Genomic DNA, 13,240 nt, shown 5'->3' on the forward strand with positions numbered 1-13,240 from the left:
ATGAGAACAGAAAGAACATTTAAATAAGTAAAACTAAGAAAATAATAAATAAGTCAAATAAATAATGTGGTATACATATGGAACAGAAGACACACAGATATGTGCAATACGGCAGTATATATATATATATATATATATATATATATGAAGCATACATTAATTAAATAAAATAAAATATATCACACTAATTCAGTCACAAACTGCTCCAAGTCTCAAAAGTTGGAGATCCAAATGCAGTTTTATTTAAGGGACAATCCAGAACCGTAATCAAAAATAACAGGCAAAAGGTCAAGCCACTGGCAGCTACTTACATTTGAAATGCGCGTTCATGACTGTTTCAGGAAGCACGGAGGGGAGGGGCAGGAGGAGGATCTGTTTTGTTTGACAATACTTCGAATGTCAACAGAAAGTTACTCCACCCAGGATCGCTTTAACCATCATTTTACATATTTTGTGTTAATAACTAACAGTCAGCGGGGGCTAATATTTTAACACAGAACATGACAAAACCCAATAAAACACATACCTGGGACAAACAGCACCAAAACGCTGATCAGAATGCAGTGCATCAGTATCGCATGACAAGTCAATAAGTTGCCCTAGGACGTTCTTTCACAAGATATAATATAAGTCTAAGGTGTCTCCTGAATGTGTCTGTGAAGTTTCAGCTCAAAATACCCCATAGATTTTTTATTATTCAATATTTTAACTGCCTATTTTGGGGCATCATAACTATGCACCGATTTAGCACACAGCCCCTTTAAATGCTTGCGCTCCCTATAATGCATTGCATAACCAAAGTTTACACAGCTAATATAACCCTCAAATGGATCTTTACAAAATGTTCGTCATGCTTACGTTGGATTGTAAGTATGGTATTTATTTGGATGTTTATTTGATTCTGTATGAGTTTGAGGCTATGCTCTGTGGCTAACGTTAACATTACACACTGTTGGAGAGATTTATAAAGAATGAAGTTGTGTTTATGAATTATACAGACTGCAAGTGTTTAATAATGAAAATAACAACATGACTCTGATCTCTGTGAATACAGTAAGAAACGATGGTAACTTTAACCACATTTAACAGTACATTAGCAACATGCTAATGAAACTAGTGCGTCGGGATCATCATGTTATTTTGATATTCACCTGTTCTTTAGAGGTCTTTTAAACAAATGAGATTTACATAAGAAGGAGGAAACAATGGTGTTTGAGACTCACTGTATCAGTTCAGTTCAGTTAAGCTCAAACGTGGGCTATGAACAGAGCTGTGGAAGGCGCAAAATGACAGTGCACAATGCACAACCCTTCAAATGTGTTCAAGGCTTTCAACCACCACTCTTTCCTTGGTCCAGTGAACCATCCAATCTGCCATCGGTGACGGACTGGATGCGACGAAGCGAGGAGACCTGGAATCTAGCCCATAACCACCTACAGCGTCCAGTGAGAAGGCAGGAGGAACAGGCCAATCCCGCACTTCCTCCCCCACACCACCAGAGGGAGCCGTCACCTGAATATTGACTTTCCATCATTCAGACTACATTTCCCATAGGACCTCATTCCTGGGACTGATTACACACACACCTGCAACACATCACACTCACACTATCAATCTCCATCCCTGCGTTCCAATGTCCATACTATCCATCCTAAATAGTATGTGAGATTAAAATAAGTGTGTCCCAAAGCATAGTATGTTGAAAAGAGTATGCCAAAAGTCCCCGGATGGTCTACTATTTCCGGTAGATTTTTGAAGTGTGGATCCGTGCACACTATAAAGGCTAATATTGCCCACAACCCATTGCGCGTTGTACGAGGATTCAGTTCAGAACTACAAACACGAGTAAAAAGTGTTAAAAACTACAAAACATGGCGGATACGCGCGATCGACGCTGAGAGATTTGAGTGACTAATAATCAGTTTAACCTGATAGAAAATATATATTTAATGTTACCCGTGTTATTTTTTCATCTGCAAATACCAATGTGGACTTTTATAAAGATCCGAATGGCCATTAACTTTTAAATGCATCATTATGCATTAATATGAGGAGAGTTCTCCTCATGAAAGACTCGGGACTGCAGATCAACGTGCTGTATTTCTCTCCGATACGGTAGGAAATTAACTAAATGAAATGTGGAGGATGTAAGATGATTGACAGGGCAGTTTACGGTGACTGGATGCGACAGAGAGAATTGACGCGATTGTATGACGTGTTAGTATGTCCCAAAGCTTGTCTACTCTTTTGCTACACACTCAAAAGTAAGTACTTTTTGTTCACAGAAAGAGTACATACTTTTAGGGCGTAGTATAAGTAGGCGAATTGGAACGCAGCACAGGTCTCAGGAGGAAACACTGGTTGTTAAGACATTAGGAACGTCTCGGTTACAAAGGTAACCCTCGTTCCCTGAAGGAGGGAACGGAGACGTACGTCGGACAGACCGACGAATAGGAATCTCGCTAGAGAGGCCAATCTACTTCGAGTGTAACTAAACGAGCCAATGCACATTGGCATGCAATCATATGCATCAGCTGCTCGCCTCGCAGCGCGGGTATATAATGAGCAGCAGGTGCGTTGCATCTTCAGGTTTTCGCTGAGGAGCCGAACCGGATAGGCGGCAGCATCAGCGGGGTACAGCGACTGTGGCGACGGGACGTACGTCTCCGTTCCCTCCTTCAGGGAACGAGGGTTACCTTTGTAACCGAGACGTTCCCATTCAGTCGGTCACGTTCGACGTACGTCGGACAGACCGACGAATAGGAATCCCTACCAAAGCGCCACAGGAGCTGCCCCCTTCCAGCGCTCTGTTGCAAGCCACCTGAACCCCCTTGCCTGAAGATGGTGGGACAGGGCTAACACAGAGAGAGTCGATCACTGCTGTTCCCCAAAACCCATTCAGTGAGACTATTGGATAACGCTGGGAAAGCGTACCCTTCGCTGGGAAAGGAACGCTGCGGAAGCCACATCCTTCCCCGAAGGAGTTATGTGGAGAAGTACATATGGACTAACCCTGTAGGGCTGTGCTACATATGGAAGAGCTGGGGTGACTCCAACCCGATGAAGGGTAGGTTCTCCCAGAGGGAAAGACACGGGCTTCGTTTAGGAGCAACCGTGGAACCAACCATATGGGATCCCCGTAGGGTCACACATATGGAACCCAGCCTAAACCCGGTTCTCAAGGATACAACGGAGTATAGGCCTGGCGCCAGACGCTCCGCCACGTCGGCTGCCGAAGGGATATCGGAGGACTCGACAGGGTCTGCCTTGTAGGGACTCTCTGGAGAAAAGAAGCGCATGTAGCGCAGCAAGCCGACACTAAGCCGGGGCCTCTCCGTGCCTCTGACCTGTGGCGAGAACATGGGAGGAGACCGGCTCGACACGAAGGCTATAGTATCTAGCGAACGTGTTAGGTGTCGCCCAGCCCGCAGCTCTACAAATGTCTGTCAGCGAGGCGCCACGAGCCAGCGCCCAGGAGGATGCGACACCTCTCGTGGAGTGAGCATGCAACCTGAGCGGGCAGGGCACACCCTGAGCTTGGTAAGCCAGGGCGATGGCATCCACTATCCAGTGGGCCATCCTCTGCTTGGAGACAGCCTTTCCCTTCTGCTGGCATCCATAACAGACAAGAGCTGGTCTGAGGTCCTGAGGCTTTAGGTTCTGTCTATGTACAGTCGCAAAGCGCGGACTGGACAGAGTAAAGCCAGGGCTGGGTCTGCCTCCTCCGAGGGCAGCGCTTGCAGGCTCACCACCTGGTCCCTGAAGGGACTGGTAGGAACCTTGGGCACATAGCCAGGCCGGGGTCTTAGTACCACGTGGCTATCACCCGGCCCGAACTCCAGGCACGATTCGTCGACCGAAAATGACTGCAGGTCCCCTACCCTCTTGATGGAGGCCAATGCCACCAGCAGCAAAGTCTTCATAGACAGAATCTTTAAGTCTACTGACAGCAAAGGCTCAAAGGGAGCAATCTGAAGTGCTCTCAGCACCAGAGTGAGGTCCCAAGAGGGTATGGAGAGGGGACGAGAAGGATTTAACCGTCTCGCCCCCTAAGGAACCTGATGACCAGGTCGTGCTGACCAACAGATTTGCCATCTAAGTGGTCGTGGTAAGCGGATATAGCAGCAGTATGGACTTTTGAGGGTGGAGGGGGGACAGCCTACGCTCCAACCCTACTGCAAGAAGGAAAGCACGACTCTGATCGAGCATCTTCGGGGGTCTTCCCGGCGAGAAGAGCACCACTCGACGAACAGGTTCCACTTTGGAGGCGTAAGCACGTCTCGTAGACCGTGCACGTGCCGAAGTGATGGTGTTAAGTACCTCAGGGGGTAAGTCACCTAGAACCTCCGCATCCCGTCCAAGGGACCAGACATGGAGTTTCCAGAGGTCTGGACGCGGGTGCCAAAGAGTGCCCCGTCTCTGAGAAAGAAGGTCTTTCCTCAGAGGGATGGGCCAGGGAGGGGCTGTCGCGAGGAGTGAGAGTTCTGGGAACCAGGTCCGGTTGGGCCAGTAAGGCGCAACTAACAAGACCTGCTCCTCGTCCTCCCTGACTTTGCACAGGGTCTGTGCAAGTAGGCTCACTGGGGGAAACGCATATTTGCGCAGGCCCCGGGGCCAGCTGTGAGCCAGTGCATCTGTCCCGAGTGTCCCCTCGGTCAGAGAGTAAAACAACTGGCAGTGGGAGGTTTCTGGTGAGGCAAACAGGTCTACCTGAGCCTTTCCGAATTCTCTCCAGATCAGCTGAACCACCTGGGGGTGGAGTCGCCACTCTCCTGGCAGCGCAGCTCGTGATAGCTCGTCGGCCACACGGTTGAGCACACCGGAGACATGAATGGCGCGAAGCGACCTCAGATGCTTCCGACTCCACAGGAGGAGATGGCGGGCGAGTTGTGACATGCGACGGGAGCGTAGACCACCTTGACGGTTGATGTACGCAACGGTCGCAGTGTTGTCCATACGGACCAGTACATGCTTGCCCTGAAGCAGGCCTTTGAGGCGGCTCAGAGCAAGGCGTACTGCCAGCAACTCGAGGCAATTGATGTGCCAATGCAGATGGGGTCCCGTCCAAACCCCTGAGACTGCATGCCCGTATTACGTGGCACCCCAGCCGGTGGCAGAAGCATCTGTGAACACCACAGCATGCCGGGACACCTGTTCTAGGGGCACTCCTGCCCGAAGAAACAAGGGGTCCGACCACGGACTGAAGGTTCGGCGGCACTCCTGAGTGATTGGCACCCGGAATGTGCCGCGCTGCCACGCCCATCTCGGGACTCGGCCATGAAGCCAGTGCTGAAGCGGTCTCATATGAAGCAGACCGAGCGGTGTTACAGCCGCAGCAGCCGCCATATGCCCCAGGAGCCTCTGAAAGAACTTCAGTGGGACCGCTGTCCTGCCATTGAATGTATTCAGGCAGTTCAACACTGACCGAGCACGTTCCTCTGTGAGGCGTGCTATCTGCTCGACCGAATCCAACTCCATACCGAGAAAAGAGATCCTCTGCACCGGGGCGAGTTTGCTCTTTTCCCAGTTGACCTGAAGCCCCAACTGGCTGAGGTGTCTGAGCACCAAATCCCTGTGTTTGCACAACTGATCCCGGGACTGTGCTAGAATGAGCCAGTCGTCGAGATAGTTGAGAATGCGAACACCCCGTTCTCTCATGGGAACAAGGGCTCCCTCCACGACTTTCGTGAAGACGCGGGGAGACAGGGCCAGCCCGAAGGGTAGGACTCTGTACTGATATGCTCAACCTTCGAACGCAAATCTCAGGAATGGCCTGTGTCGCGGAAGAATTGAAACATGGAAGTACGCGTCCTTCAGGTCAATCGCTGCAAACCAATCTCGGGGACGGATGCACTCGAAAATGCGTTTCTGCGTGAGCATTTTGAATGGTAGCTTGTGGAGGCTCCGATTCAAAACTCGCAGGTCCAAGATCGGTCGTAACCCGCCGCTTTTCCTGGGTACAATGAAGTAGGGGCTGTAGAACCCCGACCTCAAATCGGCTGGAGGGACCGGCTCTATCGCGTCCTTCGCCAGTAGGACTGCGATCTCCGCACGCAGGACAGGGGCATCGGCATCTTTCACTGTAGTGAAGAGGACGTCCCTGAACTTGGGGGGGAGCCGGGCGAACTGAATCGCAAAGCCGACCCTGATGGTCCGAAGGAGCCAGCGAGACGGACTGGGGAGCGCTAACCCGGCTCGCAGAGACCGTACAAGCAGGACCAAAGGGACCACCGGTGTACCCGCAGCAGGGCAGCGAGGTGGAACACAGGGACGCGGCTCGGGGGGCTCTCTTTGTGAGGCGGCCCGAAGCGGCGTCACAGTGTGCTAGGCAACACTTACCTGGCTCCACGGATGGACAGAGGGAGCAGTCGAGGCTTTGGCTGCCCGCTGCTCGCTGCTGTCCGCTGGCGACAGAAGAGGGGGATGAGAGTGGTGAGGTTTTTCTCCTCCCACTGCTCTCCAAACCCTCTTCAGACCTGGAAATGGAGGAACTGCTCTTTAAAATTTGGGTACCGCTGCCTCTTGGGTCAGTGGCAGAACAGAAACAAACCCAATAAAGGATTTACCACCTGGCCCTCCTCCAGGGGTGGAAGAGCAGCCCCACCCATCTCTGGGTCGCCCGTCTCAGGGGTGATTCTCACCAACCAGTTAAACAGCTGCAGAGACGGGAGGCGTCATCTCCCCGCAATGGATACAGCAGAGCCTGCTGGGCCGGAGTTTCTTGCAGGGGACGACACCCTTGGCGACGAGCAGACTGAGGGGCGGCCCAAGAGGAACTCAATGGTTTGTCATGGGAAGCTCCCCTATCCGCTACTAACTGAGGAGAACCGCTGGGCTCAGTCCTCGACAGTGTCACCGAAAGGCCACCTCGTAAGATGGGAGCATTGAGAAAGCATTTAGCTTGACAACCTCTCACACCTCACAAGGTAAGCCAGGGGGCACTTCTGGACCACGGAGGTGGACATCGTCTGGCTGAGGGCCTGCGCCGTGACTTTGATCACGGTTAGTCAACAAGCGCAGCTCAACCCCAGCACAGAACTACCCTCATGCAAAAAGAGTGCCTTGGCCTCACATGCAGGGTGGGTGTGGTCTGTGTACAGCCACCCCATCCAAGAGGGTAGTGAGAGAGGAAAAACTTATGCAGATTGGCACCTTTGGCATTCCATATTTATGGCACCAATATACCCCCATACTGCCAAGTTTTCCATGCACATCTGGAAGACCCAGGAAAGCATGGCTGTAAACTCTGAATCTGAGTCAGCATAAGCACACACCATTACAGTGGGCAGCGTCACCCTCATTTCTAGAGCATAACAGCACTCTCTCCGATGCTGCAATCGACGTCTGTCCCTCAGCTGGAGCTCTGAATGAAATGCTAGGTTCCCCTATGAAAAGGACCAGCAATCCAATCCAGAAACTGCACAGCTTGCAATGCGCTAGAGAGGGAGGGGCCCTAGGGGGTTGGTTCCCCGAAGGAACCCCTCAACCTCATGTCACCCAAGCCATATCAGCAAAGTAGACCTCTTCTGGTGCACCAGAGAGGGCGCTACAATGGAGATTACGCAAGGGAACCGCGCATCTAGAGCGCCGAGCGAGCGCTGGGTTGCCGTGACAACCCGCGCTGCAGCCCGGCAGCTCGACGGCACACGACACGCAGAGGAGCGAGAGGTTTGCTCTCGCTGATCTCCGCGGTCTCCCAGAGTGTCGGGCAGAGCCGCGGCTGTGCTTTTACACACAAGCGGCAGCTGGCCAACAACAGAGGGGACTCAAGCTTCCCGGAGAAAGAAGAGTCACGACCGGCGTGTCGACGTGATCATGTTCTCATATGAAAACATGAACACCCACGAACATCATTTCAGCACGCGCCCAGACATGCGAAACGGTGATCGTGGCCGTCAGTGAGGACAGGAACGATCGCATCCAGAAACACAAGTAGGATGTCGTCTTTAAAAAGACGCGAATCTACTTGTGTAAGCTCTTTCAGGGACTTTACTCTTTTAGAAGTGCTGAAGCACGCAGGGGAACGGCCACCGCAACACAGACAGGGATTGTGTGCAGCCTGTCATGTGCTTTCTCTCTCTTTGAAGGCGCTCACTCTTACCAGCCGTAAAAACGGCTTTTCAGCGCTCAAAAGCGCACCGTACCGGCCGTGAGAACAGCCTTCTGACGCTGTCAAACAGCTATTTGCTCAAAAACGGCAAACGAAACAGAAAAAGAGAGGACGTCGACCCCGCTGCTGTGCTGTTCGCCCGCACTCGGAAAAAAAGAGAAGTTCAACCAAAAGCTTGACTCGTCTTCTAGCAGACACTCGCTTGCAGAGAACAGGAACAAACACCGTTCGGCTCCGAAGCGAAAAGCTGAAGATGCAACGCACCTGCTGCTCATTATATACCCGCGCTGCGAGGCGAGCAGCTGATGCATATGATTGCATGCCAATGTGCATTGGCTCGTTTAGTTACACTCGAAGTAGATTGGCCTCTCTAGCGAGATTCCTATTCGTCGGTCTGTCCGACGTACGTCGAACGTGACCGACTGAATGGGAACAATAGTTGTATATTTTGTTTTAGTAGGGACTTGAAGGAGGAACACACCTGAGGATAAGCACATGTGAGATGACCACAAGTTCATTACAGAAGAGTCAAGTAGTTCCAGATGTTTGTCTTTATTGAACAGAAGAAACATATAAAACAATTATAAGCTTCTTCACAGCTTTTAGAACTAAAATTATTCCTAATTTAAGCAGACTCAGCAGAAAATTAAAACATGGAAAATAACAATGAGTTGTTGATAAAAATGACTTATAAGTTTAATCAATCATTATTGAAGCAAATACAAACTTTAAGTAACATCAAATGAGACTTTACTGACTTATAAGAGCCAAAACATCTTGAGAGAAGAAGAGAAGCAAAGTGTTTCAAAGATGCATGGAAGAGTAGAAGTGAAAGATAAACTAGATGTTTTGATGAAAAACAATGAAGAATGAGATCAAACTAATATCAGATTCATGTTTCTCTTAAAGCTTTATGACTCTTCTTCAGCTCCTGAATTGTGAGAGCACAAGAACACTTGAGTTCATTTAAAAAAAACTTCTGCTTTCCTTCATGAAAGATAACTGAGTGATGGAAGTTCATTAGGAACATTAACACAAACTCCTGAAGATGAACTTTGACAATTGTGGATGACGTTTCTATGTCATGTCTCTCGCTGCAGTTGACGTGACCATAGACTAGATCATTGATCAAACTCTGGTGTGTTTCTCTCCGGTGTGAATCCTATCATGTGTTTCTAAGGTTTCAACATAAAGTGCCATGTCGTTTCTGCTGTAATATTATGAATGAATCTCCTCCTTTGTGTGAATCTTCAGGTGTTTCTTCCGGACAGTTGCTCAATGTTCACCACACTGATCACAGTTAAATGGTGTTTCTTCAGAACGAGAAGGCAGATGTGATTTCACTGATCTGGTTCTTCCCAGTGTGAACTCTCATGTGAATCTTCAGTCTTGAAAGAGGCAGGAGATTTTTTTTTTTTTTTTTGGCTTCTGTTTTTTTCTTTTCTTGTTCAAGTCTCAAGTCTCAATTTATTTATAAAGCACAATTAAAAACAACTACAGTTGACCAATGTGCTGTACAATGATACATGAACATGTATACAAACCAACAAACATCAGACAAAAAACAACATCATAAGTCATAGTCAAAGGCCTTAGTGAAATAATACGTTTTTAACTTTGATTTGAAAATATGCAATGTTGGTGCAGTTCTAATGTGGATCGGTAACGTGTTCCAAAGTTTAGGTGCGGCTATGGCAAAAGCTCGATCACCCCTAGATTTTAATCTAGACTTTGGAACCGTTAACAGACTCTGGTTGGCGGACCTAAGAGTTCTTTCTGGACGATATTCATATAACAGATCTGAGAGATAAAGGGGAGCGAGGCCATTTAAACATTTAAAAACAAGCAAAAGCACTTTGAAGTCAATTCTAAAGCGTACTGGGAGCCAATGTAACGACATTAACACAGGAGTAATATGTTCGTGTTTTCGAACACCAGTTAAAAGACGTGCAGCCGCATTTTGGACCATTTGTAGTCTAGAAATTAAGGAACTGTTTATTCCCAAATATAGGGAATTGCAATAGTCAATCCTAGAGAAAATAAAAGCATGAATTGCAATTTCAAAGTGCTTAAAAGAAAGAAAGGTCTTTACTTTAGCCAACATTCTTAAGTGGTAAAAACTAGATTTAACAACTGAATTTATTTGTCTATCAAATTTAAGTGCACTGTCAAAAAAGACACCCAAGTTTTTTACACCTGATTTTACTGAACAGGATAAAACACCAGAATTTCCATGAGAAATGTTTGGGACTTCGGAAGATCCAAACACAAAGATCTCCGTTTTACTCTCGTTTAGATTTAAGAAATTCAAAGACATCCAGGCTTTGACGTCAGAAAGGCAAGCATTAAGGGAGTCAACACCATTTCTATGCTTCAAAGGCAAGTAAAGTTGAGTATCATCTGCATAGCAGTGATAGTACAGTGTTCACGTCCATCAGATCTAAAAGAAACATTAAATCGTGTGAGATTTCAAATGAGAGACAAACACTCAAGTGAAGCTCAAAGATCATGATGACTTTTATAGTGATTTTAATCCATCAGATCTGGTCGACCACTGCTGTGTCACGATTATGATTTATTTTAATGTCATGAAGATGATTTGTGTTAGAAATCACTAGTTTGGTCATGAAACTAATAGATGGAGCAGACTTGACATGTAACCTGTAAACAATCTAATCATTTCCTACATGGCACAACCTGATTGGCCTCTAAATTATGCAAAAATGTGTGAATTTGTTGACAGACAGTCCTTTCACTCCAAACGACAAACAAAGATGTGTTGGGCTAATGTATGTTCACTGTCAAGATTGACAATGTAACTCTAGTGAGCATCAACATGTTCTTCAGTATCATGAATGAATGAATGAACTCCAACCTCTTTGTTCAAATCATCAAAATCAACAACATGTATGTTAGACCCAATGCTGACTAAACTACTGAAAGAAATGCTTCCAGAGGTCGTAGGTCCACTTCTTGATATAATTAATTCATCCTTAACACTAGGATACGTGCCAAAAACTTTTAAGCAGGCTATTATTAAACCTCTTATTAAAAAACCTCAACTAGATCCGAGAGATTTAGTAAATTACAAGCCAATCTCGAATCTACCTTTTCTGTCAAAGATACTAGAAAAGGCAGTTTCAACACAACTGTGTTCCTTTTTAGAAAGAAATGGAATCTGTGAGGATTTCCAGTCAGGATTTAGACCATACCATAGTACTGAGACTGCTCTCGTTAGAGTTACAAACGATCTACTCTTATCATCCGATCGTGGCTGTATTTCTCTATTAGTGTTATTAGATCTCAGTGCTGCTTTTGACACTATCGATCACAACATTCTTTTAAAAAGACTTGAAAACTATATTGGCATTAGTGGAATTGCTTTGGCATGGTTCAAATCGTACTTATCTGACCGTTATCAGTCTGTGGTAGTTAATGAAGAGATGTCGTATCGATCACAAGTTCAATATGGAGTACCACAAGGCTCAGTACTAGGACCGTTGCTTTTCACTCTGTACATGCTGCCCTTAGGAGAGATAATTAGGAAGCATGGTGTTAGTTTTCACTGCTACGCTGACGATACTCAGCTCTATATTTCCTCGCGCCCTGACGAAACCTACAAATTCACAAAACTAACAGAATGCATAGCTGACATTAAAAACTGGATGACAAGAAATTCCTTATTATTAAATTCAGAAAAAACTGATATCCTATTCTTTGGACCAAAAACTTCCTCACGAAAAAACCTTGAATACTCTCTAACACTTGACGGGTGCTCCATTAAATCTTCATCCTCAGTTAGGAACCTGGGTGTGCTCTTTGATACCAATCTTTCATTTGAAAGTCATGTTTCTAGTATCTGTAAAACCGCCTTCTTCCATCTAAAAAATATATCTAAATTACGACATATGCTCTCAATGACAAATGCGGAACAGTTGGTTCATGCATTCATGACCTCAAGACTAGATTACTGTAACGCTCTACTGGGTGGTTGTTCTGCTCGGCTTTTAAACAAACTACAGTTGGTCCAAAATGCGGCAGCTAGAGTTCTTACTAGAACCAGAAAGTATGACCATATTAGCCCAGTTCTGTCAACATTACATTGGCTCCCTATTAAACATCGTATAGATTTTAAAATCTTGCTGCTTACTTATAAAGCTCTAAATGGTTTAGCTCCCCAGTACCTAAGTGAGCTCTTAATGCATTATAGTCCTTCACGTTTATTGCGATCTCAGAATTCAGGCCAGTTGATAATACCCAGAATATCAAAATCAACTGAAGGCGGCAGTTCCTTTTCCTATGTAGCACCTAAACTCTGGAACAATCTTCCTAGCATTGTTCGGGAAGCAGACACACTCTGTCAGTTGAAATCTAGACTAAAAACACATCTCTTTGCTCTTGCATACACATAACACATTATCAGTACATTAACATTTTTCAAATCCGTTAAAGGATTGTTACGCTGCAATATTTAGGTCGGCCGGAACCGAGAACATTTCCTATAACACTAGATATACCTGTACATCAGAATAAGAATGGCATCTACGCTAATATCTGTCTCTCTGCTTATCCTGAGGTTTGCCGGGTGCTGGATCCAGGCCGTATCCAGATCAGATGGAGAACCTGTGTCTGGACCTGACTACAACGTAGCCCAGGAGACAATGGGCCTACAGATCCAGTTCTGGCTGCATCTATAATTCAGATTTTTAAATCTCCGTATCCGCTTACATATATTTATATATAATCTATTTTTAATCTCTATTATAAAAATGTATAATTCAGATTTTGATCTCCATAACCATTTACATATATTATATATATCTTCCAAGGGTTTTTTTTTCCCTCCTAGGACTTTTTTCCCAGTGTTAGCACGCTGGGTTTTTCTCTTAGGGTTTTTTTTCCACCCCTGGGAGTCAGCCGACATTGGCTTAATGTAGCACCATCTTGTATATGTCACATATTACCACGCTTGTTTGTACAGCTTATTTTTAACCACTTCTCTTTTTTCTGTGCTTCTAATATGTAAAGCTGCTTTGAAACAATTACCAATTGTAAAAGCGCTATATAAATAAATTTGACTTGACTTGACTTGACTTCAGTATCATGATGTTTCATTCTGCAGGTTCTGGA

This window comes from Chanodichthys erythropterus, chromosome 3, assembly GCF_024489055.1.
Source record: "Chanodichthys erythropterus isolate Z2021 chromosome 3, ASM2448905v1, whole genome shotgun sequence".
In the NCBI taxonomy this organism is placed as follows: domain Eukaryota; kingdom Metazoa; phylum Chordata; class Actinopteri; order Cypriniformes; family Xenocyprididae; genus Chanodichthys; species Chanodichthys erythropterus.